The following is a 24,848-nucleotide window of genomic DNA, read 5'->3' on the forward strand; positions in this document are numbered from 1 at the left end:
GCAGCAGTGTGTAGATCAACTGGAATGCTGTGCAGAGAAATCGCAAATCGAATTTCATCGGGACAAGTGTGAAGTGATGCATCTATGAAGTCAAATGGAAGAGAGAAGTGCACTAATTGACTAAGTGGAAACATTGATAAACAGATGACCTTGGATGCAAATCCGTAGCTCCCTCAAAATAACAACACAGTGGGATGTGGTGGTAAAGGAGGTGTATGGTCGGCTTACCTTCATTGGTCGCAATATTGAGTACAGGCGTTTCCATGTCATGTTGTGACTGAATGAAACTTCATTCGGCCATGTTTGGAATGTTGTGTGTCGTTCTCATTGCCACACTACAGGAAGGATGTGGAGGCTTTGGAGAGATTGCAACAGAGGGTTGGCAGAATGTTACCTGGATGAGAATGTGTTTACTGTAAAGAGGTTGGACGCAGTTGGATTGTCTTGCAAGAATGTCGGAGACTGAGGGGTGACCTGGTACAGGCATATAGCATTAGGAGGTGTGAATAGTTGGAATCCGTCTTCTAATGTAGAAATATCAAATACTCGGGCGCCTCGGTTTAAGGTGAGCGTGCAAAGTTTTAACTGAGATGAATGAGGCCAGTTGTCTTTACCGAGAGGGTGGATGCTGCTCAGGAGGTGGGAGAGGTGGCAATGAGAGCAAAGTTTAGACAGAAATATGAACAGGCAGAGAATAGAGGGATATCGCCCATGTGCAGGCAGATGGGATTAGTTTAGAATAGCATCATGGACAGCACAGCCATGGTGGGCCGAAGGGCCTATTACTCTGCTGTTCTGTTCTATTTTCTAACTTAACGACATCTAACCTGTCAAAGCCCCTCCGAATCCTGGATGTTTCATTCAATTTCTCTCCCATTCTCCAAAACCCCAATGGGTTCTAGGTCAATCTGTTCATTATAACCTAGGTGTGGTCTGACTTGTACCTTGCATCGTTTTAGCAAGACCTTCCCATTTTTAGACTCCGTTCCCTTTGTAATAAAGGCCAGCATTTGATTTGTCTTCTCAATTACCTGCTGATCCTGTAAGCTACTTTTTTCAGATTGATAAACAAGAACTCCCTGAACCCTTTGTGCAGTCAGTCTGAAACCAAACGGTGTTAGCCTGACAGTAAGTCTGGAACGTGCTGAAATGTGTTATAAAGGTTATGACAATAAATGGTAACTAGATGCTTAGAAACAATGGGAGACGCATGATTTTATAAAAAGGGAATATTTTTAAATCTGTTGGATTCTATATTTTGGTGTGACCATAAATGGCAGAATACATAAGGGTGGGGGAGTCTAGTTGTGGTAGAGGGATATTTGAAATTTCAGAAGCATTTTGTCAAGTTTCAACAAGGGCTAAAAATTAGCTTGAGAGAGAATAGGGCCCCTGAAAGGTCAATGATGTTGTCTGTGTCGAATCACTGCTGATGGGTGAGTAACTGACCAAATATTTTGCGTTCGGATTTACTCTGGAGAAAGACACGGAAGCTCGGGAACTTGGGAAAATACATAGTGATGTCTTGAAAATAATGCACATTGGAGAATAGGAGGTGCTGAATGTCTTAAAATGCAAAAAGTTAGATAAAACCTTGGGACATGATCAGATGTATCCCAGCGCCTTGTGAGAAAGGAGGGAGGAAATTACAGAGCTATTTGTATCATCGACAGCTACTATGGACCAGTGAGACTGATGCAGGGATGGTAAGTTGTTGGAGGAGATTCTGAGAGAAACGATCATCGTGCTTTTGGAAAGGTATGGACAGATTAATGATCGTCAGCATGGATTTGTGCATGGGAAATCATGCCTCAAACCTGAGTGTGGAGGTAGACAAGTGACAGATCAAAGCAGAGCAGTACACGATGTCCACATGAACTTTAGCAAGACCTTTGGCACGGTTCTGCATGGCAGACTGGTTAGTATGTTTAGATCACACATAACCCAGGTAGCACTCACCAACTGGATACAAAACAGGATTGACGGTAAGAGACAGAGCGTGTTCATAGAGGGTTGCTGCTCAAACTGCAGGCCTGTGACCAACGGTGTGCCATCGGGTTCGGTGCCGGGTCACTGTTGTGCATCATTTATATAAACAGTTTGGATGATAATACAGGAGTCATGGTTAGCAAGCTTGTGAGTGAAAATGAAATGGGTGATAAAGTGGACAGTGAAGAGGATTATCGAAGAGTACAATGGGATCAACAGTACTTCTGGACCAGTGAGGTTAGGAATAGCAGGTGGAGAAATACAAGATGTTGTATTGTGGTAAAGCAGACCAGGCTGTACTTGTACAATTAATGTTCGGGCCCTGGGTCGTATTGTCAATCAGTTCAGTGACCCAGAGATGCAGGTAGACAGTTCTTTGAAAGTAGCATCATGGGTAGACAGGCTGGTGAAGCAGACGTTTGGGACGGTTACCCTTCATTGGCCAGAGCATTGAGAGTAGGAGTTGGGATGTCATGGTGTATCTGTACAGGACATTAGTGAGGCCACCGTATAAACATTGTTGATTATCTGGTAATAATCAACTTGTTCACGTATGTCCTTTAGGGAGGGACATCTGACATTTTTACCTGGTCTGGCTCACATGTGACTCCAGACCCACAGCAATATGGCTGACTCTGAGCTGCCTCTGGGCAATTAACAGGAGGGCAATGTATGCTGGTCCATCCAGTGACATCCTCAGGCCATGAATGAATCAACGAAAAATACATATGTCCATCCCTACCTCTGCAAACAGCTCTAGCTGCAGCAATTCTGGTCTTGTAACATTGTTCAGGCCTTTGCCCCTCTCTGTAACACTCTCACCACCTCCGGCACCTTCACCTCTTCCTGTTCCGATCATCTGATTAAATGCTGACAATGTTTCCTCTTCCTACTGTACTCCTGCTAGGAGAATCCCTAGCGATCTCTTTAACAAATGTGTCCACGTTTCTAAACATTGGCTTCTTCAGAGTTGATCGTTTTTTTTCATAGAACATAGAACAGTACAGCACAGAACAGGCCCTTCATCCCACGTTGTTGTGCCGACCACTGATCCTCATATATGCACCCTTAAATGTCTGTGACCATACGCATGTCCAGGAGTCTCTTAAATGTCCCCAGTGACCCTGCCTCCACAACTCCACATCTCTTAATCAAATCTGTTAAGTCCTGGGCCACGACCATCCGAAGTGGGGAAGAAGCATTGCAAAGGTGTCGAGCTCCTCGAGACTTGCTGTGGGGAAAATGGGAATCCAGGAGAAAACAGCACAAGGAGCGCGTGACCACACCAATGCCCCACTCCCCCTTTCCATGGCCACCTTCTGCCCCAAGTGTAACAGAGTCTGTGGAAAGCCACATTGGTCTGTACAACCAACTCCAGACTCCTGCCCCACCCCCCAATTGAGAGTGGGAGAGAGTCAGCCTCGTCTGTGACCCACCGCCAAAGAGATGATAAGATACCAAGGTTGATTCCCCTCACACTTATCCCAGTGTCTTTGTTATAAATTCAAACAATTCCCTGCTAATGCAGTGTCTAATTATGTGATATCACTCAGTATCTCTCCATGTGGCATCCCTCGCTGTGTCAGTCTATTTGCTGCCTCTGTCAGCATTTCTCCCTCTTACAGATGGTCTGAGACCCTGAGTCAACAGAATTCTCCACTCCAGAGAGATGCAGCAGCACAGGCAAGGGATGGAGACTAGGATTTCCGAGATCTCTGCTGGACTCAGTGCCACTCTGCATGTGTTATCCTCATTACAACAGTCTAATTTCCCATTCTGTCTATTTCTGTCCCATGCAAGTAATCCAGATGTTCCTAACTCCTGTCTCATCCATCGCCTCATTGAAGCTGGTTGGTTAGCCAGAGAGAGATGGAGAGGGAGATCTGGAGCCTTCAGTAAATCCTGCAGCCGGTAAGATCACTCACAGTAAACAGTACAGGGTGGAGGTAGTAGACTTCTATATTCAGACCTGGAAGACAGGACATGGATACAGAGCTGGGCAAGGAACAGCAACATTCTAGGTTTCATTCCCACCATCTTGTGAGGGTCCTGCTTTCCCCTCTGCTGAAATGGTCCTCAATGCGACAGCACAGGGGATCGCAAGCATCAATCCTGGCCCATGCTGTGTAAGTGATCTCTGTAATATTCTCCAGTCCCAATAATGTGTCCTCTGTTTGGAATCTCCACACCATTCTCTCTCTCTCTGTCTCTGTCAGGTTCTCCAATCCCTAACACCCTAATTCCTATACTTCTGGAGTAGATACTAAATTCCTTCATGTCTGTAAACCCTGACAGTCCTGTCTATCCCTGTAAGCTCCTCCCACCAATACCACCCTCCATGTCACTGTATTTGTCTTTAACCTCTCCATCGGTCCCTACCTAGGTAATCTTCTCCAGTTCCTACAACACTTCCTTAGCTGTGAAAAAATTGTAATATGCTTATCCTTCTCCAATTCTTTGATCTTTATCTTGTTAAATTTCACCCTCATTCCCGACACCATACCCCTCGCGACCACCGGAACCTCTTTCAGTTTGTGCAACCCTCCCCATTTGTGTAACTGTCTCCAACCCAGTAACCTGGCATTCTCCATTGCCTTCCTATCTATGTAGCCTCCAGAGCCTAGAAACCGCCTTATATTTGTAAACATCTTCAGTCATGACAACCTTCCATATCTCTGTTAATATACACAATACTCTCCTAGATGAAACAGCTCCCTGTCTGTGCCTCTCAGCCTGCCTACCTCTTCCTTTCTCCATCCCTATCCCTATCTCCAGAATCTAATCTAGCTCCCTCGATCTCTGTAAATTCCTCCTATCCCCAAACCCCTTTGTCCCGCTGACATTCTTGAACAGATGTAACTCTGTTTAACTCTAACATCCTTGAGTCCCTGTAAGCCACCCTATCTCTGTAACCTGTACCCATCTGTTCAACCTCCCCACTACTGAGGAATGACTCCCTGTATTCGCCATAAGGCAGATGGAATGACAGTGAACAGATATGATGGAACTGTCATTTCGGAGATTTAGCTGCAGAATGACTTCCGCTGGGAGGTGAATGCTGAAGGCTTGTTGGGATAGAGCCATAGAGTCAGAGAGATGTACAGCATGGAAACCGACCTTTCGATCCAACCCATCCATGCTGAGCAGATATTCCAACCCAATCTAGTCCCAATCGGCAGACTAGGTAAAAAGCCAACAAGTTGTGAAGGAATGATGAGGTTAATGCATTAATGAGACAGTCAAGTGGATCTGAATATGAAAAGTGGAGCTGAGAATAAACAGGCAGCAGCAACCGTTAGCAGGAATTCTTTTGTAGGCACCAACCAGTGATGGGAATGTCAATATGGTTACAGTCAGGACACTGAATGTACTTATGGCAAGGGCAGTACAGTAACTGTGTGTGACAGTGGTCTCCATGCCGACTGATACAGCAATGAGTATCAGTGCTGTAATGGATAGAATCCTGGATTGTATGCGAGATGGTTTTCTATAACATCATATCATATTTGTAGATCAAATGCTGTGTACTAATAAATATCCAATAATCCCATTATAAAGGAGTTTTGTGAGCAGAGACCTATAATATTATGCAGGACATATTGGGTTTGTGCTCAGACCATGAGATGTAGGAGGGGAATGAGGCCATTTGGCCAATTGGGTATGCTCTGTCCTTCAATCAGATCATGGCTGATCTGATACTGTTCAACTCTATTTTCCTGCCTTTTCCACAAAACCATTGTTTCCCTGATTCATTAAAATCTGCAGGAGCTTACAGAACAGTTGGAGAGGTAGACAGAAATAGCAAATTGAATTTAATCTGGACAAGTGTGAGCTGATGTCAAATTCAAGAAGAAAGTTAGCATACTGAGGGATATTGATATACAGAAGGATCTTGGTGCAAGTCAGTAACTCCCAGAAAATGGCAACAGAAGTGTTTCAGATGGGAAGGAAAGCAAATGGAGCACTAGCCTTCATCGGTCACAACGTTGGGTAAAGTGGTTTGCATTTGATGCTGTAATTGTATCAAATGTTTGTTTGGTCACATTTGGAGTACTGTGCGCAGTTCTCATCTCCACAAAACAGGAAGGATGTGGAGTCTTTGGACAGGTACAAAAGTGGTTTATCAGCACGTTACCTGTTATGTTTTTAAGGGTGTCTTAGGTGTTAAGAGGAAATTAAACAAAGTTGGATTGCTTTGTGAGAGTATCAGAGGCTGACAGGTGACCAGGTACAGGGATATAACATTAGGACACGGATAGATAATGTGGATAGTCAGAATCTCTTTTCCAATGTGTAACTTTCAAATACTAGAGCGCAGAGATTTAAGGTGAGAAAGAGAAAGTTTAAATGAGATTTGTGAGGCAATTTTTTTTTACAGAGAGTGGAAGTTGCCAAGCAAGGTCATAGAACCAGAAATGTGAGTAAAGTTTTGAAGTGGCATTTAGACATGAACGGGCAGAGAATAGAGGGTTATGGACCCATGTGCAAGCAGATGGTATAAGTTAGAATAGCATCATGGACAGCATAGATGTGGTGGGCCGAAGGGCCTGTTGTTGTGCTCTGCTGTTCTATTTTCTAACTTCGCAGCCTCTGCCCGATCAGATCCCCTCAGAATCTTGGATGGTTCATTCCATTTCTCTCTCATTATCTAAACTTCAATGGGTTCAACCTCAACCTACTCCACCTCTGCTCGTTAGAAAATCCCTCCATTCCCAAGATCAGCCGAGTGACCCTTCTCCGGACTGCGTCCAATGCGACAATATCTTTCCTTCGGGCACTCACACTGTTCATAATATTCGAGGTGTGGTCTGACTTGTACCTTGCATAGTCTTAGCTTGACCTGCCTATGTTTAGACTCCATTACGTCTGTAATAAATGTCAGCGTTTCATTTGCCTTCTCTATTACCTGCTGAACCTGTGGGCTACCTTTTTCAGATTGATAAACAAGAACTCCCTCAGCCCTTTCTGCTGTCAGTCTGAAACCAAATAGTGTTAGCCTGATAGTAAGTCGGGAGCATATTGACATTGTTAGAAAGGATATGTAAATATGCAATAACTGGCCACTTGGAAACACATTTGATAAAAGAGAATTTGTTTTTGAGCCTGTTGGATTTAATTTGTTGGTGTGAATATAAATGGCAGGTTTGAAAGGGTGTAGAAGGGGCGGAGTGATATAGGGGATATGGTGTATTTGAATTATCAGAAGCCTTTACGCAAGTTTCAATAAGGGCTAAAGAGTAACTTGGTAGAGAATAGGGCCCCTTAAAGATCAGTAAGGTCGCCTATGTGTGGAACCCGAGGAGATGGGTGAGATATTAGACAAAATAGTCCTGTCAGTATTTACCGTGGCGAAAGACATGGAAGCTCAGGAACTTGGGGAAATAAATAGTGATGTTGTGGAAAGAATCCTCACCAGAGAAGAGAAAGTGCTGGAATCTGAAAACAAATAAAAGTAGATCAATCCTCAGTAGCTCATTAGGTTTATCCTAGAATATTGTGGGAAGCTAGGGAAGAGGTTGCAGTGTCCCTTACAGAGATATTTATATTATCAACAGATGCAGTGAGGTGTCGGAAGATTGGAGGGAACATTATGCTGTTACATCACATAAGGGCTGCAGGGAAAAGCCAGGAAATTACAGCCCAGTGAGCCCAGTGGTGGGGAAGTTGTTGGAGGAGATTCTGAGAGAAAGGAGCTATGTGTATTTGGAAAGGCAAGGGCTGATTAGAGATAGTCAGCATGGCTTTGTGAGTGGGAAACCGTGTTTCACAAACCGGATTGACTCTTCAAGCAGGTGGCCAAGAGATCGATGAAGGCAGAGCAGTGAACATTGTCCACGTGGACTTTAGCGAATCATTTAACAAGGTTGAAAGGGATGTAGAACATCTAGTCAAGAGGAAGAAGGAAGCTTATTTAAGTTTGAGGAAGCAAGGATCAGATAGGTTTCTACAGGGTAACATGGAATAGCACGATGGCCCAGTGGTTAATATTGCTCCCTCATAGCACCACGCACTCCATTTCGATTCCAGCCTCAGGTGACTGTCTGTGTGGAGTTTGCACGTTCTCCCCGTGTCAGCATTGGTTTCCTCCAGGTACTCCGGTTTCCTCCACCGCCCAAGGATGTGCATTTCAGGTGACTCAGCCATGCTAAATTGCCCATAGTGTTCACGGATGTGTAGGTTTGGTGCATAAGTCGGGGCAAATGGAGAGAATTAGGTTGGGGGATGGTTCTGGTTGGGGTACATTTTGGAGGGTTATGGAGTTGTGGGACTAAATGGCCCATTTCCACACTGTAGGGATTCTCTGAAGGTACCAGTAACGAAATGAAGAATGGACTTAGGACAGATTGAAGGGGGCATGAAAAAGTTTTGTTGGGAAGGATTAAGGAAAACCGTAAGGCATTCTCCACTTATGGGAGGAACAAGAGGATGGTCAGAGTGGGGGTAGGGTCGATCAGGGATAGTGGAGGGAACTTGTGCCTGGAGTTACAGGAGGTAGGGGAAGTCCTTTATGCATACTGTGCTTTAGTATTCACTACTGATAGGGACCTTGTCATTTGTGAGGATAGCGTGAAACAGGCTGATATATGTGAACAGGTTGATGTTAAAATGAGGGTGTGCAGAGTATTGTGTCAAACATAAGGATAGAAAAGTCTATTGGACCAGACGGGATGTGCCCAAAGTTACTACACGAAGTGAGGGAAGAGATTGCTGTGCACTTGGCAATGACCTTTGCGCCCTCACTGTCCACTGGAGTTGTACCAGATGGTTGCAGGGCGGCAAGTGTTATTCCCTTGTCCAGTAAAGGGAATGCCGATAACGCTTGGAATTTCAGACCTGTCAATCTTATGTCTGTGGTATGCAGATTATTGGAGAGGACTCCGAGACAGGATTTATAATTCATTGGAAAATGATAGTTTGATTAGAGATGGTCAGCATGGCTTTGTAAGGGGCAGGTCATGCCTTACAAATCTTATTGAGTCCTTTGACGATGTGACAAAACACCTTTATGGCTCATTCAGAAAGTACGGAGATATGGGAAACAGGGAAACCTGTCTGTCTGGATACAGAATTCCTGGCCCAAAGAAGATCGAGGGTGATGATGAATAGAAAGCATTCATCCTGGAGCTCAGCGACCAGTGGCTTTCTGCAGGGAGAGGTTACAGGACCTCTGCTCTTTGTGGTTTTATAAATGACTTGGATGTGAGTGGAAGAATGGGTTAGTAAGTTTGGCAATGCCACGAAGGTTGGTGGAGTGGCTAATGTAGGTTGCAATGGGGCAATGACAGGATGCAGAGCTGGGCTGAGAAGTGGCAGATGTAGTTGAATCTGCAAAAGTATGAAGTCAGTCATTTTGGAAGACTGAATTTGAATGCAGAATGCAGGGTTAAAGGTAGGATCCTTGACAGTGTGGAGGAAAAGAGGGATATTGGGTTCCAAGTCCATAGATCCCTCAAAGTTGCCACACAAGCTAATAGGCTTGTTAAGAAGGAATATATTGTGTGGGATTTCATTAGTTTGGGGATTGAGTTTTAAAGCCGTTAGGTTATGCTGCAGCTGTACAGAGCTCTGGTTAGACCCCACTTGGAATATTGTGTTCAGTTCAGGTTCCCTCATTACAGGATAGATGTGGAAGCTTTAGAGTGGGTAAAGAGGAGATTTACAAGGATGCTTCCCGTACTGGAGAGCATGTCTTATGAAGAAAGCTTGAACAAGCTTAGGCTTTTCTCATTGGAGTGAAGAAGGGTGAGTGGTGACCTGGTAGTGGTGAACAAGATGACGAGAGGCACAGAGAGAGTGAATAGTGAGAGACATTTTTCACCCTGACAAAAATAGCTATTACAAGGGGGTATAATTTTCAGGTGATTCACGGATGGTGAAGGGGAGATTTCAGATGTAGGTTCGTTACATATAGAGTGGTAGGTGAGTGGAATGCACTGCCAGTGGTGGCAGTAAAATTAGCTGCATTCGGGACATTTAATATACTTCTGGATAGGCACATGGATGATAATAGAATGAAGGGTACGTCGGTTAGTTTGATCATACAGTCGGATAAAAGGTTGGCATGGCATCATGGCCGAAGGGTCTTGTGCTATACTGTTCTGTGTTCTGTGTCTGTATGGTAAACTGGGTAATAAGCTCATATCAATGTAAAAGGATATGGCATTCAGGAGGAGCTAGTCAACTGGATACAAACTTGGCTTGATGGTAGGAGACAGAGGATGATGGGAGACATTTTGTTTTTCTGACTGGAGGCATGTGACCAGCGGTGTAGTGGGCCCACTGTTGTTTGTTATTTGGATACATGGTTTGGATGGGAATATTGGTTTTGTGATAAGTAAGCTTTTTGGCTGACACTGAAATTGGTGGTAAACTGGACAGTGATGAAGATTATCTATGAAACAACAGGATGGACAGTACACTGGGATAGTGGACTGAAGAATAGCAGATGGAGTTTAATTAGAAAACTGTGCAGTGTGCAATTTTGATGAAACAAACCAGGGTGGGGCGTATATAGTTAATGTTTGGACCCTGGGTAGTGTTGTCCATCAGTGACCCAGGGATGCAGGTACACAATTCCTTGAAAGTGGTGTCACAGGTAGACAGACTGGTGAAGCAGGCGTTTGGATGTTACCTTCATTGGTCAGAGCATTGAGAGGTGACCAATGGTGTCATGGTGTATCTGTACAAGACATTGGTGAGACCACCATGAAACCATTGTTGATCAGCAGGATGAACTCATCTAGTTCACTTACCTCCTTTAGGGAAGGACATCTGACACTCTAACCTGGTCTGGCCTACACGTGACTCCAGACCCACAACAATTTGGCTGACTCTGAGCTACCATCTGGGCAATTAGCAGTGGGGGGAAAAAGATTGATGGTCCAATCAGTGGCAGTCTCATCCCATGAATGAAAAAATAAAAATACATGTGTCCCTCCCTACCTCTGAAATCCCATCCAGCTGCAGCAATCCATACTGGCTTTGTAACATCGTTCAGGCCGTGACCATTCTCTGTAACACTCTCACCAGCTCCATCACCTTCCATTCTTCCTGTTCCTATCGCTTCAATATGTCCTGACAATATTACCCCTTCCCAATGCCCTCCCCCTGGTAGCAGACCCTTTAAAACTTATTCCTAAAACACTCTCTAATTTCAGGATTTTAAGTACTTTTTTGGTGATCTTCTCAGCCTCATAATCTAGTATGAACCGTTTTGTCCTGAGTAAGGGACCAGTGGGGATTTCTTGTTGAAGTTATGTCTGTTTCAATGGAATGTCCTTTATTTGAATGATTTGCACTGTTCCTTCAAATGTTTTCCACTGTTCATTTACAGACACACGTTTCAGTCTGTTTCGCCTGTTTGTTTTTTTTGATCAGTTCTCCTCTCAAAATCATGTAATTGGCTATTTTTATTTCTAGTTGTAGCTTGTCCTTTCTGTATTCACTTTAAAACTTCATATTTCTTTGAACTGCATTTTCTCACAATTTCCCAGGGGATCTCTCCAGGTGACATTACTCATTCACTAAGTTTCATCACACAACGGTCGCTCTGAGATAGTTACATCCCTAGCCAGTTGCACAATGTGTTATTCAAAGAAACACTGAAAAAAAAATTCTCTGAACTCCTCTTCCAATATCGCTCTTGTCAGTGTGAATGTCCCAGATTTTGGGAATATTGAAGCTTCCCAAAATTATCACAATGCTTTTATTAAAAATTCCAGTTGATTCCTATTCATCGCAGTGATGAGCAATGAAATGCTGTTCGGTGGCTGAAACTGTTCTGCTGCTTGTGTCCTTGGCAAGTAGTAGCCAGAATTTACATTCAGACTGACTCTACTTCATGATCTGATGCCAAATGCTTTTTGTGTAATACCTTTATTATCCATTATTGTTAGCGTTACCCATTTTTCCTGAATTTCCACAAGGTTGTGAAACGTTGAATATTTATGTTCCATCTTTTGTTCTTTCTGGAACCATGTCTCACTGCTGTCTAATTCTCTTTTATCTCTGTGTCACAAGTCCATCTACCTTATTGCAGAGACTTTGTCCATTCCAAACAAAACATAATTTACTCTTTCCCACAATTTCCTGTCATAAATGATTCACTGATGTACGGTTTTAACTAAACTTTTTCCCATCCTGTTCCTTTCTGCTTGTCTTCAGGCACATCCCCATGCTGTTCCAATGCTTCCCTTTTCTATTTGGATTTGGAAAGCTCCTTTCACCTGAATCCTGTCTCTGCATCCTCTCTGTTAGTTTACAGCCCTGTCCATAAACCTACCGACATGATTGGCCAGGACACTGGTCCCACCATGGTTCCAGTGGGGCCCAGTGCAACGGGATTGATTTTATTAGCTCATAGGATGTTGGTATCTCAGTCTGACCTGCCTTTCTTGCCCAGCCCTAGCTGCCCTTGAACTGAGTAACTTGCTCGGCCATTTCAGAGCGTCATTGATAGACAAACACTTTGCTGTGGGTATTGTGTGCAGACCACGTGAGGATAGGCAGATGTCCTTCTCGAAATGACAAGTGTTTGTATTTTTGTACATTAGCAATTGTCTCATATTTATTTATGGATTGTTAATTATTATCTTTAAAAGTGTTGTTTTCAAATTCCCCCATTTCTGATTGTGGGATTCAAACATGTCCCCTCGAACATTAGCTGAAGTTTTGGATACATGCTCTAGCAATAATACCACTAGGCCATCACTTCGCCTGCTCACTGGTTGCTCCTTCCTGAACAGTTATGCCATCATGAAGCAGAATCCCTTCTTCCCACACAATGGATTGATTCTGAGGCCTTCTGATATGATTGTATGAGCCTGATACCTTCCAGCACTCTGGTGATATCATACAGTATCTCTCTCCATGTGGTATCCCTCACTATGTGGATCTAATTGCTGCCTCTCTCAATGCACCTCGCTCTTATAGTTACTCCAGATCCTGAGTCAACAGAATTCTCCACTCCAGGGAGACGCAGCAGCACAGGCCGGGGATGGAGTCTGGGATTTTCCAGATCTCTGTTTTATTCAGGACCATTCTCCATATGTAATTCTCACTACATCAGTATAAATTCCCATTCTGTGTATTTTTCTGTCTCCTGTAGGTGCTCAGGAAAGTCCTGACTCAATAGATTTCACAGTTGCTGGGTGTCTCGTCCATCACCACATTGAAGATGGTTGGTCAGCCAGAGAGACCAAGGGCAGGGAGATCTGGAGTCTTCAATAAATCCTGCAGTGAGGTAAGATCACTCACAGTGTACAGAGCAGAGAGCAATGAGAGGGCTCCAAGCATCGGCTAACAAGACATGACATAGATACAGTGTTGGAGGGGGAGCAGAGTACAGACAAACCTCAGGCTCAATCACCACCCCTGCTGTAAGTTTTGATGTACTGAGACAGTATCGGGAGTGTCACAGTTATCGATCCGGGCCTGTGCAGTCTGAGTGAGCATTAGTACAACAGAGGGGAAAGCAGACTTCCCAACAGAGGGTGGGAATGCTGCCTGGGATCTCTCTTCCATATTCCCCTCTCCAACACTGTATCTTTGGCATGTCGCATGGACCGGTGTCTTCCATAATTTTTAACTCCTATAACAGTTCCTGACCCTGTAACCTTCTCCCTTCCCTATAGTCCCTCCACATGTTTGAAATGTACTGCATTCCAGCCTACCATCCCTATCTCTGGAAAATGCTTCAGTGTCTCCAGCATGCCTTATCTCGGTAGTCTCCTCCCCCAATGACAGACTCATGCAGCACGGAAACAGAACCTTTGCTTTGATCCAACTAGTCGATGCTGAACACGGTTCCTGAACGAGTCGCGTTTCCCTGCAATTGGCCCGTATCCCTTCAAACCTTCTCCTCTCCATGTATCCACCCAAATGTCTTTTCCATGTTGTCATTGTGCTTCTCTCCATCACTTCCCCCGGCAGCTCATTCAATTTGTGCACCATGCTCTCTGTGAAAAATGTTCTCCTCTGATCCCTTTTAAGTCTTCCCTCTCCCACCTCATATTTCTGCCCTCCAGTTATGGACTCCCCTACCCTGGGGTAGAGACCTTTACTATTCACCTTACCTGTACCCCTCATGGTTTATAAACCTTTATAAGATCACCCCTCAGCCACCTACACCTAATGGAAATATGAAGGATAACGATACAAATATCTCTGCCACGGTCCCCACTGCGACTTTGCCACAATGTTCTGGGATACACTTGTTCAGGACCTAGGACTTTCTATACCTTTGTATTCTAAGACCTCCAGCACAACCTCTTCTGTAATGGGGACTATTTTCAAAACATCACTGTTTCTTTCCTTTTGTTTCCTAGTCTTTGTACACAGTACGCTCCAACATGAAATATTCATTTTGGGTCGCACCCATTTCCTGTGGTTCCATGCATGGATGGCCTTATTGATCTTTGAGGGGCTCTATTGTCTCTCTAGTAGTCTTTTTGTACTTGTGTGCTGTAGAATCTCTTTGGATTCTCCTTAACCTTATCTGCCAACTCTATCTCATTCCCCCGTGTTGCTTTCCAGCTTATCCAGCCTCTCTGTTTCTGTCAAACCCTCCAGTATCAGTAACATCTTCGTCAATCTTTGCTCCATTTGCAGTTTCCTGAGGCAGGATGATCAGAATTATACACAGTACACCAACTGGAGACCCAGCAATGTCTTGTACAGCCGTATCATGCTGTATCAACCCATTTACTCAATGCTCTGACCCATGAGGGCTAGTGTGCCGAATCTGCTTTCCCCGCCCTGTCCACCTGTGATGCCACTTCCAAGGAACAATGTAAGTGCACCCCTTGGTCTTTCTCTGCTAGACAACACTGTCCAGAGCCCAACCATTAACTGCGTTAGCCTCCCTGGTTTATCTTAACAACACCCAACACCTGAATTCAACTCCCAACTTTCATTTCTTGACCCACTGGCTCAGTTGATTAAGATCACCTTTGATAACTGTATTCGCTGCCAACTATAACATGTATTTTACTATCCACAAATTTACAAACAATAATTCATATATTCTCGTTTATGTCAATAATGCACATGTGTGGATCCTGCACCGATCCTTATGGCACACCGCTGGTCAGAGGCCCCCAGTCTGCACAACAACCCTCTCCCACTACCCTCTGTTTCTTACTGTCAAGCTCATTTTGTGTCCGTTTGTGTCCGCCTCCAACAACATTCGCACGACTGACATCAAGCTAATTGGTGTTTAGGCCCCTGGCTTTCCCTCACAGCCTATCCTAAATACTGGCACAACATTAGCCACCCTCCAGACTTCCACCTCACCACCCGTGGCTGTCAGTGATAGAAATATCATTGTAAGTATCTTCCCTAACTTACCCCAATGTCCTAGGATATACTTGTTTAGTTCCCAGGGAGTTGAATAATTTTAATGTGTTTGAAAACCTTCAGCATCTCCTGTTCTCCAATGTGGGCTCTTTTGAAAATATCATTGTTTATTTCCCTGCTTCCCCAGCGTTTTTTTTCCACAGTAAATTCTGACGTGAATTTCTTGTTTCTGACCTCACTCATTTCCTGTGGGTTCACACTCGAATGGCTTCATTGATCTTTAAGGGGTCACATCCTGTCCCGAGTTAATCTTCTGTTGTTAATATACTTGTAGAATCTCTCTGGATTTTCCTGAACCTTCTCTGCCAAAGCTCTGTCAGTTCCCCTTTAGGCCCTCATGGTTTCCCTCTTAAGGATATTACCACACCCACAATGTTCTTCAAGGGATTGACTTAATCCAGCTGGCTATATAGGACATGTGTCCCCTTTTGTCTTGACCAGAGCCTCAATATCCCCAGTCATCCAGCATTTCCCACGTGTCAGCATTGTCCTTCACACTAACAGGAATATGCTGGCCCTGAAATCTTAATTTGTCTCTCTTTTGAAAGAATCCCACTTGCCTGACATCCCTTTAATTTCAAATAGCCTCCATGAATCAACTTTTGGACAGTCTTGCCGAATACCTTCTGGACTGGGGCAAGGCCAGTGTTGATCTTTAACTTGTGGACCAGGCCTGTCCTTTTCCATCGCTATTTTCAAACTAATAGAATTGTGGCGACTTTGTTAAAGTGCTGCCCCACAGACACTTCAGCCCCTTTCTCCACCTTGTTTCCGAGGGGAGGTGTTGTTTCATTCCGTTCTCCAGTCGGACCACTTACACACTGACTGAGAAAGTTTTCTTGAACACACTGAACAAATCCCTCCCATCCAAGCTGCGAACATTATGGCAGTCTCAGTCTAGGTTTGGAAAGTTAAATCCCCGACCATTACAATTCTATCATTCTTACAGATATTTGAGATCTCCGACGTATTTGCTGCTCAATTTCCCGCTGACTACTGCAGGCCTGCAGTACCGTCATATCAAACTGATCATCCAGCTGTATTTCTAAGTTCTGCTATTACAGTTTCACTGGGCGATCCCCAGGAATATGCTCTCTAAGCGCTGCAGTGATGTTTTCACTGATCAAAAACACCAATCCCCCTCCTCTCTTGCCTCTCCTTCTATCCTTCCTGTAGCATCTGTCCCGGGAACATTGAGCTGCCTGTCCTGCCCCTCCCTCAGCTGTGTTTCTGTAATTCCTGTGATATCCCTATCCCATGCTCCCATCCGTGCCGTGCGTTCATCTGTATAACCTGTTAGGCCCTTTACATTAAAGTAAATGCAGCTTAATTGATGTGTTTCCCCTCATTGCCTACTGTGCTCTTGCCAGGCTTGTTGATTGAAATGATTCTCTTGAAATTCTGTCCCAGCCTCAACTTTCAGACTGCAGCCTGAGACCACCCCCCTCACTGGACAACATCCTCACCTTTCATGTCATCTACAAACCTACTAATGATTCCTTCTGCGTTCACATCCAAGTGACTAATGCCCCTAAGGAACAGCAATGGTTCCTGCACAGATCCCTGTGATACACCCGCTGGGCAAAGGCTTTCAATCACAAAACCAACCCACACAACAATTTTGGATCCAATTTGCCAACTTGCCTTGGATCCCATGGGCTCTTCCCATTTGGATGAGGCTTCCACGTGGACCCTTGTCAAAGGCCTGAATGAATTCCATGGAACCCACATCATCTGCACTGCCCTCATCAATATCTTCAATCGTAATCTCAAAGAAATTTCAGCTAATTTCATCAAACATTATCTTCCTCTTCCAAATCCGTGCTGAGTATCACTAATCGATCCCTGCCTTTCCAGTTATTGATTCAACCTGTCCCTTAGCATTGTTCCCAATTACCCTCTCACTGCTGTCAGACTACCTGCTCTGAATTTCCTGGCCTTTCCCTGCTACCCTTCTTGAATAAAGGAACCACATTAGTGATCCTCCAGTTATTAAGCACTTCACCCGTGGCCAGCAAAGTATTAAATATATCCACCAGGGCCCTAGCAATCTCCTCCATTTCCTCCCATAAGAGTCTGTGATACATTTCATTGGGTACTGGGGATTTCTCCACCTTTATGCCTGTGAAAATATTTAATACCTCCTCCTTATTGATCTTAACATATTCTGGAACCTCACCATCCTGACTGAAATCCCTGGCTGCAATGTTTTTGTCCTGTGTGAATAGAGATGGGTAGTATTCATTGAATACCTCACCTGCTTCCTCTGGCTCCATGCACAGATTATCCCTTTGGTTTCTCACAGGCCTCCCTCTTTCGCTGGGAATCCTCTTACTCTCACGATTCTGATAAAATACTTGCGGCTTTTCCGCAATCATATCTGCCAAATATATTTAATGACCATTGTTTGTCCCTCATTTTCCACAATCCCCTTGCACTCTCTATACTTGTGAAGGGCTTCACCTGATTTTATTGCGCTGTATTTTCTTTATCAAACTCGCGATATCACTTGATCAGTATTCCCTGGACTTGCTGCCTTTACTGTTCACTCTTCAAGGAGCACACTGACCCTACGTTCTCACTGCATCACTTTAAAATACTCCACGTTCCTAACATGGACCCAACTGCAGGGAGTTCCTCCCTGTCTCTGTTTGCCAGATCCTCTCTAATGATCGCAATACTGATAGGAGACTCAGATGTGAGGGGGACAGACAGGAGACTGTTTGGCTGCAGAGGAGACCCCAGGATGATGTGCTGCCTCCCGGATGCCAGGGTCAAGGATGTCTCTGAGCAGTTACTGAATATTCTGAAGGGGGAGGGTGAACAGCCAGAGGTCATTGTGCACATCGGCCCATATGACAGAGGTAGACAAAGGGATGGGGTCCTGTGAAATGAGTACAGGGAGTTAGGGGAGAAGTTAAAAAGGGAGGATATTGATATTAATGATCTCCAGATTACTCCCAGTGCCACGTGCCAGTGAGGATAGAAATAGAAAGATAAGCCGGATGGATATGTGGCTGAGAAGCTGGTGAAGCGGGCAGGGTTTTCAGTTCTTGGGCCATTGAGATCTCTTCTGGGGTAGAGGTGACCTGTACAAAGGGGATGGTTTGTACTTGAAGCAGAGGGGCACTAATATCCCAGGGAGGAAATTTTCTCGAGTTACCCAGGAGGATCTAAACTAGTTTGGCAGGGAGTTGTGACTCTGAGTAAGAGAGGGACCATCGAAAATTCAGAGGAAAGTACATCAGCCATCAAGATCAAGGATAGCCAGGGGCATAGTCGAGGGAGGGTAAAGACTGCTAGTTTAAAGGGCATTTGTTTCAACATACTAGACCTGACTAGTAAGGCAGATGAGCTCAGAGCATGGATTAGCTCTGGGAACTGGGATATTATAGCTGTAACAGAAACATGGCTGAGAGAGGGCAGGACTGGCAGCTCACTGTTCCAGGATACAGAAGCTACAGGCGTGACAGAATGACAAGTAAGTGAGGAGGGAGCTGCCCCTTTGATTAGGAAGGACATAACAACAGTGCTTAGAGACCATCAAATGAGGCCATATATTTAAAAGTTAGAAACAAAAAGGGGATGGTCTGTCTGCAGGGATGGTGTTCTGGACCCTCAAATGGCCAGTGGGTACTAGAGGAGAAAATGTGTCGTGAGTTTGCAGGTATCTATAAAAATAATAGAATAGCATTAGATGGAGATTTTAACTTCCCCTGGATTGACTGGGTCACCCAGAGTGTAAAAGGCCTGTACTGAGTAGAATTTGTATAATGTGTCCAAAAAAGTTTCTGAAACCAAGACGTAGACGGCTCTACGCTACTCAGGCGGGTGCAACACTGGATCTCTCCTCAGAAAACGAGGTCAGACAAGTGACTGAAGTATCAGTCGGAGAGCACATTGCGTCCAGTGACCACAACTGTCTTTGTTTTAACAGAGTTATTGAAAAAGATCAGACGGGTTGACAGATTTAGGTATTAAACTGGAACTGGGCCAATATTGGAGCCATTCAGCAGGATCAAGCAGGGTATGATTGGGTGAAGGTAACAATCACACAACACCAGGCTATAGTCAAGATGGTTTACAGAGGAACCTCGATTATCTGAACGAGATGGGCGGGCACTATTTCGTTCGGATAATTGAGTGTTCAGTTAATCGATTCAATGCCTTTCCTCTGGGGCTCGGAGTTTTCAGTCCAGTCTGCTCTCTGTTCAGGTTACTAGGCAGCAGCAAGCCATGAGCAAGCCCCCACACCTTGCCAAACCCCAAAAACACATCCCGCTCGCCTACAAACCCATCCAACACCGCCCCCACCCGCCCCTCAATGTCACCCCCCACCTGTCCCAAACCCACGAAAAGCGGCCCCTGCCGCCAAAACCGTCGGACATCACCCTCCACTGGCCGCTAGCCCCCACTTCCTAAACACGGTCGACATCAACCTCAGCCAGTCCCCAAACCCGTCCAACACCGCCCTCCGCCTACCACACCCACTGTCCAATCCATGTCCACGGCCGTGTCCCCGGCCCCCTGCCCCCATCATCCCCTTCCCCCTTCTGGGCAGCTGGACATCTACTGCCTTTGCGGGGATAAGTCTCCAAATAGCGCACATGCACACACACGCTCAGACAGCCACACACAACCTTTTACTGCAACATCTCAAAAAGTTTCACCTCTGCCCTATACAGGACAATGTTCGAGAGAATATCTGGGGAGGGGGGGGGGGGGGTTAGGATTTATCCCTATATTTAACTCTCGGCTAAGTGTGGAGAGGGGGAGAGGGTGAGAGGTCAGTCATTTGGAGATGGTCCCTGGGCTTGATGTCCAGGATTGTTCTCAGCAGCAATTCAGTCACCCGAGATCGGTTTTAATCAGTGTAAACAAAAACAAAACACAATCAGGGTTGAAACGGCTCTTTGATGTAATGTTTCTATTGGGACCTCAAGATCTCCTTTGAATAATCTGATATTGGGTTGATTGATATTTGGATAGTCGAGGTCCCTTTATATTTGAAAGCGCTAGATTTAGAAGCTCTGGTGGTCATTGTAAAAAGATAAAAGACTTCATCTAAGCTTGTTTAATATTTCATTCCATGACACTGCATTCCTGTTTCTATAAATTTGGTGCCTTAGGATTGTGCTCCACATCCACCAGTTGAAGAAGCAGTGCTTCGAAAGCTAGTGCTTGCAAATAAACCTGCTGGACTATAACCCGTGTTGTGTGATTATTAACTTTGCCCACCCCGGTTCAACACTGGCACGTCCAAATCATGACTAAAATCGATTGGGTCGGTCTGTTGGAATGAAAAGGAATGACTGGCAAATGGGAGGCTTTTAAACGTGTGATCTCAAGGATCCAGTATGTCCCTGTTAGGGTGAAGGGAAAAGCTAGCAGGTTTAGGAATCCCTGGCCCATGAGAGGTGTCGTCACACTGTTCAGGAAAATGAGGAAGGCAAACATCGTCTTTAATGTTTCCGTATCTATGTAACCTCTGACAGTCCTAAAGACATGATCAATCTGGGGAGACCCAAAAGGCCTCTCAGGTCCCTGCAGCACTCCCAACCTGTAGATCCCACCCCAAATCATATGGCTTTCAGTTCCTCTCAGACTGACTATCTGTGTAACATCCTCCCATCACTAGGACCCCACTATTAATGTAATCTCCTCCAGTCGCTCCATCCACTACTCATCTCCATAACCTTCTCCAGCACTTACACCTCTATCTGTGTAAACGTCACCCTCCCCTACAACCCTTCCCACTTTGACCATTCTGGAGGAGGTTACTAATGCTCCCTTATCTGTGAAACTGTCTCCAACCAAAATGACTGCCCTTCTGGAAAATCTGTCAGACTCCACACCCTCTGTATCTAACTAACCTGCAGAACCTAAACCTTCCTGTATCTATAAACATCATCCATGACTACCCTCCATATCTCTGTTTGGTCCTCCAGTCTATACAACCCACTTTCTCTCTAAACTTCTCCATTCACCTAAAACACTCCTGTCTGTGTAAACCACTCCATCCTACCAACATCCATATCTGTGTAAACTGTTCCATCCCTCCCAACCTCCACAGCTCCATGAACTCCTGCAGGCCCAACAGCCCTCCACATTTCTGTAACACCCTCGTGGTTCTATGGTCCTCCCTTCCTGTGAAACCACCCCAGTCCCCACAGCCCTCCCAGCCTGGGTCGTCTGTTCCAGATCAGATCATTGGTGTTTCTGTTACCTGTGCACTCCGAACAAACCTTCCTAATTGTATCTATTCACTCAGATCCCATCCTCTCCAGCCTCCCGAAACACTTTCCTGCCATTGTGACCCTCCCTATTTAGGACACAACAGTACAGCACAGTACAGGCCCTTCGGCCCTTGATAATGTGCCAATCTTTTATCCTATTCTAAGGTCAAACTAACCTGCAGACCATTCAAAGAAGAAAAGAACAAAGAAAATTCCTACACAGGAACAGGCCCTTCGACCCTCCACGCCTGTGCTGATCCAGATCCTCTGTCTAAACCTGCTGCCTATTTTCTAAGGATCTGTATCCTTTTGCTTCCTGCCCATTCATGCATCTGCCTAGATACATCTTAAATGACGTCATCGTTCCTGCCTCTACCACCTCCGCTGGCAACGCGTTCCAGGCCCCATCACCCGCTGCATAAAGACCGTTCCACGTATGTCTGTCCTAAATCTTTCCCCTCTCACTTTGAGATTGTGACCCCCAATAAGTGCATTCCACACACTGAGGAAAAAAGCTTCTTGCTATCCACCATGTCTACACATCTCATGAGTTTGTAGACATCAATCAGGTTCCCAGTCAACCTTTGTGTTTCCAATAAAATATATTCAACCTCTCTTTATAGCTAGCCCCTTCCATGCCAGACAACCTCTGCACTCTCCCCACAGCATCCACATCCTTTTGGTAATGTGGTGATCAGTATTGTATGTAACATTCCAAATGTGGCCGAACCAAAATCCAATACAACTGTAACATGACCTGCCAACTTTTTTACTCTATAGCCCGTCCAATGAAGGAAATCATGCTGTATGCCGCCTTAACCACTTTACTGACCTGCGTTGTCACCTTCAAGGAACAATGGACCTGAATACCCAGGTCTCTCTGTACATCAATTTTCCCCAGGACTTTTCCATTTCTGTATAGTTCACTTTTGAATTGGATCTTGCGAAATGCATCCCCTCGCATTTGCCTCGGTTGAACTCCCCATCTGCCATTTCTCTGCCCATCTCTCCAATCGATCCAAATACACTGCTGTGTTCTCTGACTGTCCCCATCACTACCTGCTACTCCACTAACCTTACTGTTATCTGCAAACTTGCTAATCAGGCAACTGATACCTTCCTCCAAATCATTTATGTATATCACAAACAGCAGTGGACCCAGCACGGATCCCCGTGGAACACCACAGGGCACAGGTCTCCATTTTGAGAAATTCATTTTACTGTAATCGATGTGCATTTCCAAAAGTTAATTAAATGTCCCTAATGTAACTCTCTCTGCCACCAACGCTGGCAGTGCATTCCACATACCCACCACCCTCTGTGTAACACCCTCTGATATCTCCCATAAATCTTCCTCCAAGTACCTTAAAATTATGCCCCATCTTTATAGCCATTTTCACAATGGGAAAATTCTCGGGCCATCCACTCTGTGTATGCCTCTCATCATCTCGTACGTCTCTTATCATCTCGTACACCTCGATCAAGTCAGCTCTCATCCTTTTTCATTCCAATGAGAAAAACCCTGGCTTCCCCAACATTTTTTCATTAGGCCTGCCCTCCAATCCAGAAAACATCCTTACAAATCTCTGCACCCTCTTCAAAGCTTCCACATCTTTCCTATAATGAGGCGACCGGAACATAACACAATATTCCAAGTGTGGACTAACTAGGGCTGTATGGAGCTGCAGCATAACCTCACAGGTCTTAAACTCAATCCCTTGGCTAATGAAAGCTAACACATCACACGCCTTCGTACCATCCCTATCAACTTGGCTGGCATCTTTGAAGGATCTATGGACGAGGACCCCAAGGTTCTTCTGTTTCTCCACACTACGAAGAATCCTGCCTTTAACCCAGTAGAGGTTTTCTGCAGAATCATTCAATCTTAAACCCTCCCTATTTTGGTATCTTCCTCCAGTCCCCACAAAACTCATAAACTGTGAAACGTCTTCCCCCCCCTACAATCCTCCTAAGCTCCGTAACCTCCTTTATTGACATGAACCCTCAAAACTACCAAAGCCAATTTTAGCCACTTTAATATTACTAATAACTGCAAAATCCTCCAAACCTGATATTCCTCCCTAACTCTGTAAGCCCCACCATCATCTAGTACCCTTCTGTGGAACATTGCAGAGGAAGAAAGAGTTGTAGAGTCCGGGTCATGTTACGGAGGTAGGAAGGGCTGCAGAACCTGGAGGATGGTGCAAATGTAGGAAGAGACGGAGATCCTGCAGGAGGTTAGAGGGAGCGGGATTCATATAACATGCAGGATGGAACCGTGACTGCATTGTGGAACCTGAAGGATATTTTAGTCTGAATGATTCATTTCTTTTTTTTTATTAGATATTGGGCCGATCTTGATGACCTAGTTTTGCTGATGTTTACCAGAATTGGCTGTGCACAGCTTCAGATTCCCAGGCTGGGAAATGTGAGTTCAGATGTGAATATATTTGCCTGACACTGACCTGGTGCTGCTCTAGTAGAAAGTACTCTCCGTGTATCTGGTAACCTCCAGATCGACAGGACTGACCAGAGCTCACCTCATCAAAGCCTTCGTTTAGAATGTTCTATTTTATTATTATTATTTTCAAGTGTCAGTTTCGTGAGATGCAGGAATTGGGGTGATTCAATTTTAAGAGATTGAAACCTTTATCATTGGAGATTGGGAGGCCTTCAAAAATGAGATAACGGCTTTCCAGAGACAGTACATAGTATTCCTGTTAGGGTGGAAGGAAATGCTGGTGGGTGTAGGGTATGCTGGATGACGAGAGAATGAAGATTTTGGTTAAGAAAAAAAGGAAAAATTTGTCAGGTATATACAAGAGAAATCAAGTGAATTCTCAGAATATAAAGGCAGGAGGAGTATACTTAAGAGGGAAATCAGAAGGGTAAAAAGGGTACATGAGACAGCTTTGACAAATAGTGTTAAGGAGAATCCAAAGGGTTTTTATAAATACATAAACGACAAGAGGGTAACTAGGGAGAAAATAGGGCCCCTCAAAGATCAGCAAGGCAGCCTTTGTGTGCAGCCGGAGGAGATGGTGGCGATACTATACGAGTATTTTGCATCAGTATTTACTGTGGCGAAGGAAATGGAGGATATAGAATGTGGGGAAGTAGATGGTGACGTCTTGAAAAGCGTCCATATCGAAGAGGAGGAGGTGCTGGATGTCTTGAAATGCATAAAAGCGCATAAATCCCCAGGCTCTGATCAGGTGTACCTTGGAATCTGTGGGAATCTAGGGAAGTGACTGATAGGCCCTTTGC

General features: G+C 44.8%; 1 protein-coding gene and 1 long non-coding RNA gene across 2 annotated transcripts in view; one reads left to right on the forward strand and one right to left on the reverse strand.

Moving 5' to 3' along the window:
- Window positions 1–24,848, reverse strand: part of LOC148135905 (uncharacterized) — a 523,182-nt gene that overhangs the window by 82,787 nt on the left and 415,547 nt on the right. The gene's annotated exons all lie outside the window — the stretch shown is intronic.
- LOC148135906 (uncharacterized) overlaps window positions 1–24,848 on the forward strand; it is a 42,439-nt gene that overhangs the window by 14,155 nt on the left and 3,436 nt on the right. The window contains exon 2 of the long non-coding RNA XR_015754850.1: window positions 13,097–13,231. This is a non-coding gene — a long non-coding RNA (uncharacterized LOC148135906). The remainder of the gene's footprint in view (window positions 1–13,096; window positions 13,232–24,848) is intronic.

The sequence above is a fragment of the Chiloscyllium plagiosum genome, unplaced genomic scaffold, assembly GCF_037043375.1.
Source record: "Chiloscyllium plagiosum isolate Xiang-an unplaced genomic scaffold, Cpla_swu_hap1 HiC_scaffold_48, whole genome shotgun sequence".
NCBI lineage: Eukaryota > Metazoa > Chordata > Chondrichthyes > Orectolobiformes > Hemiscylliidae > Chiloscyllium > Chiloscyllium plagiosum.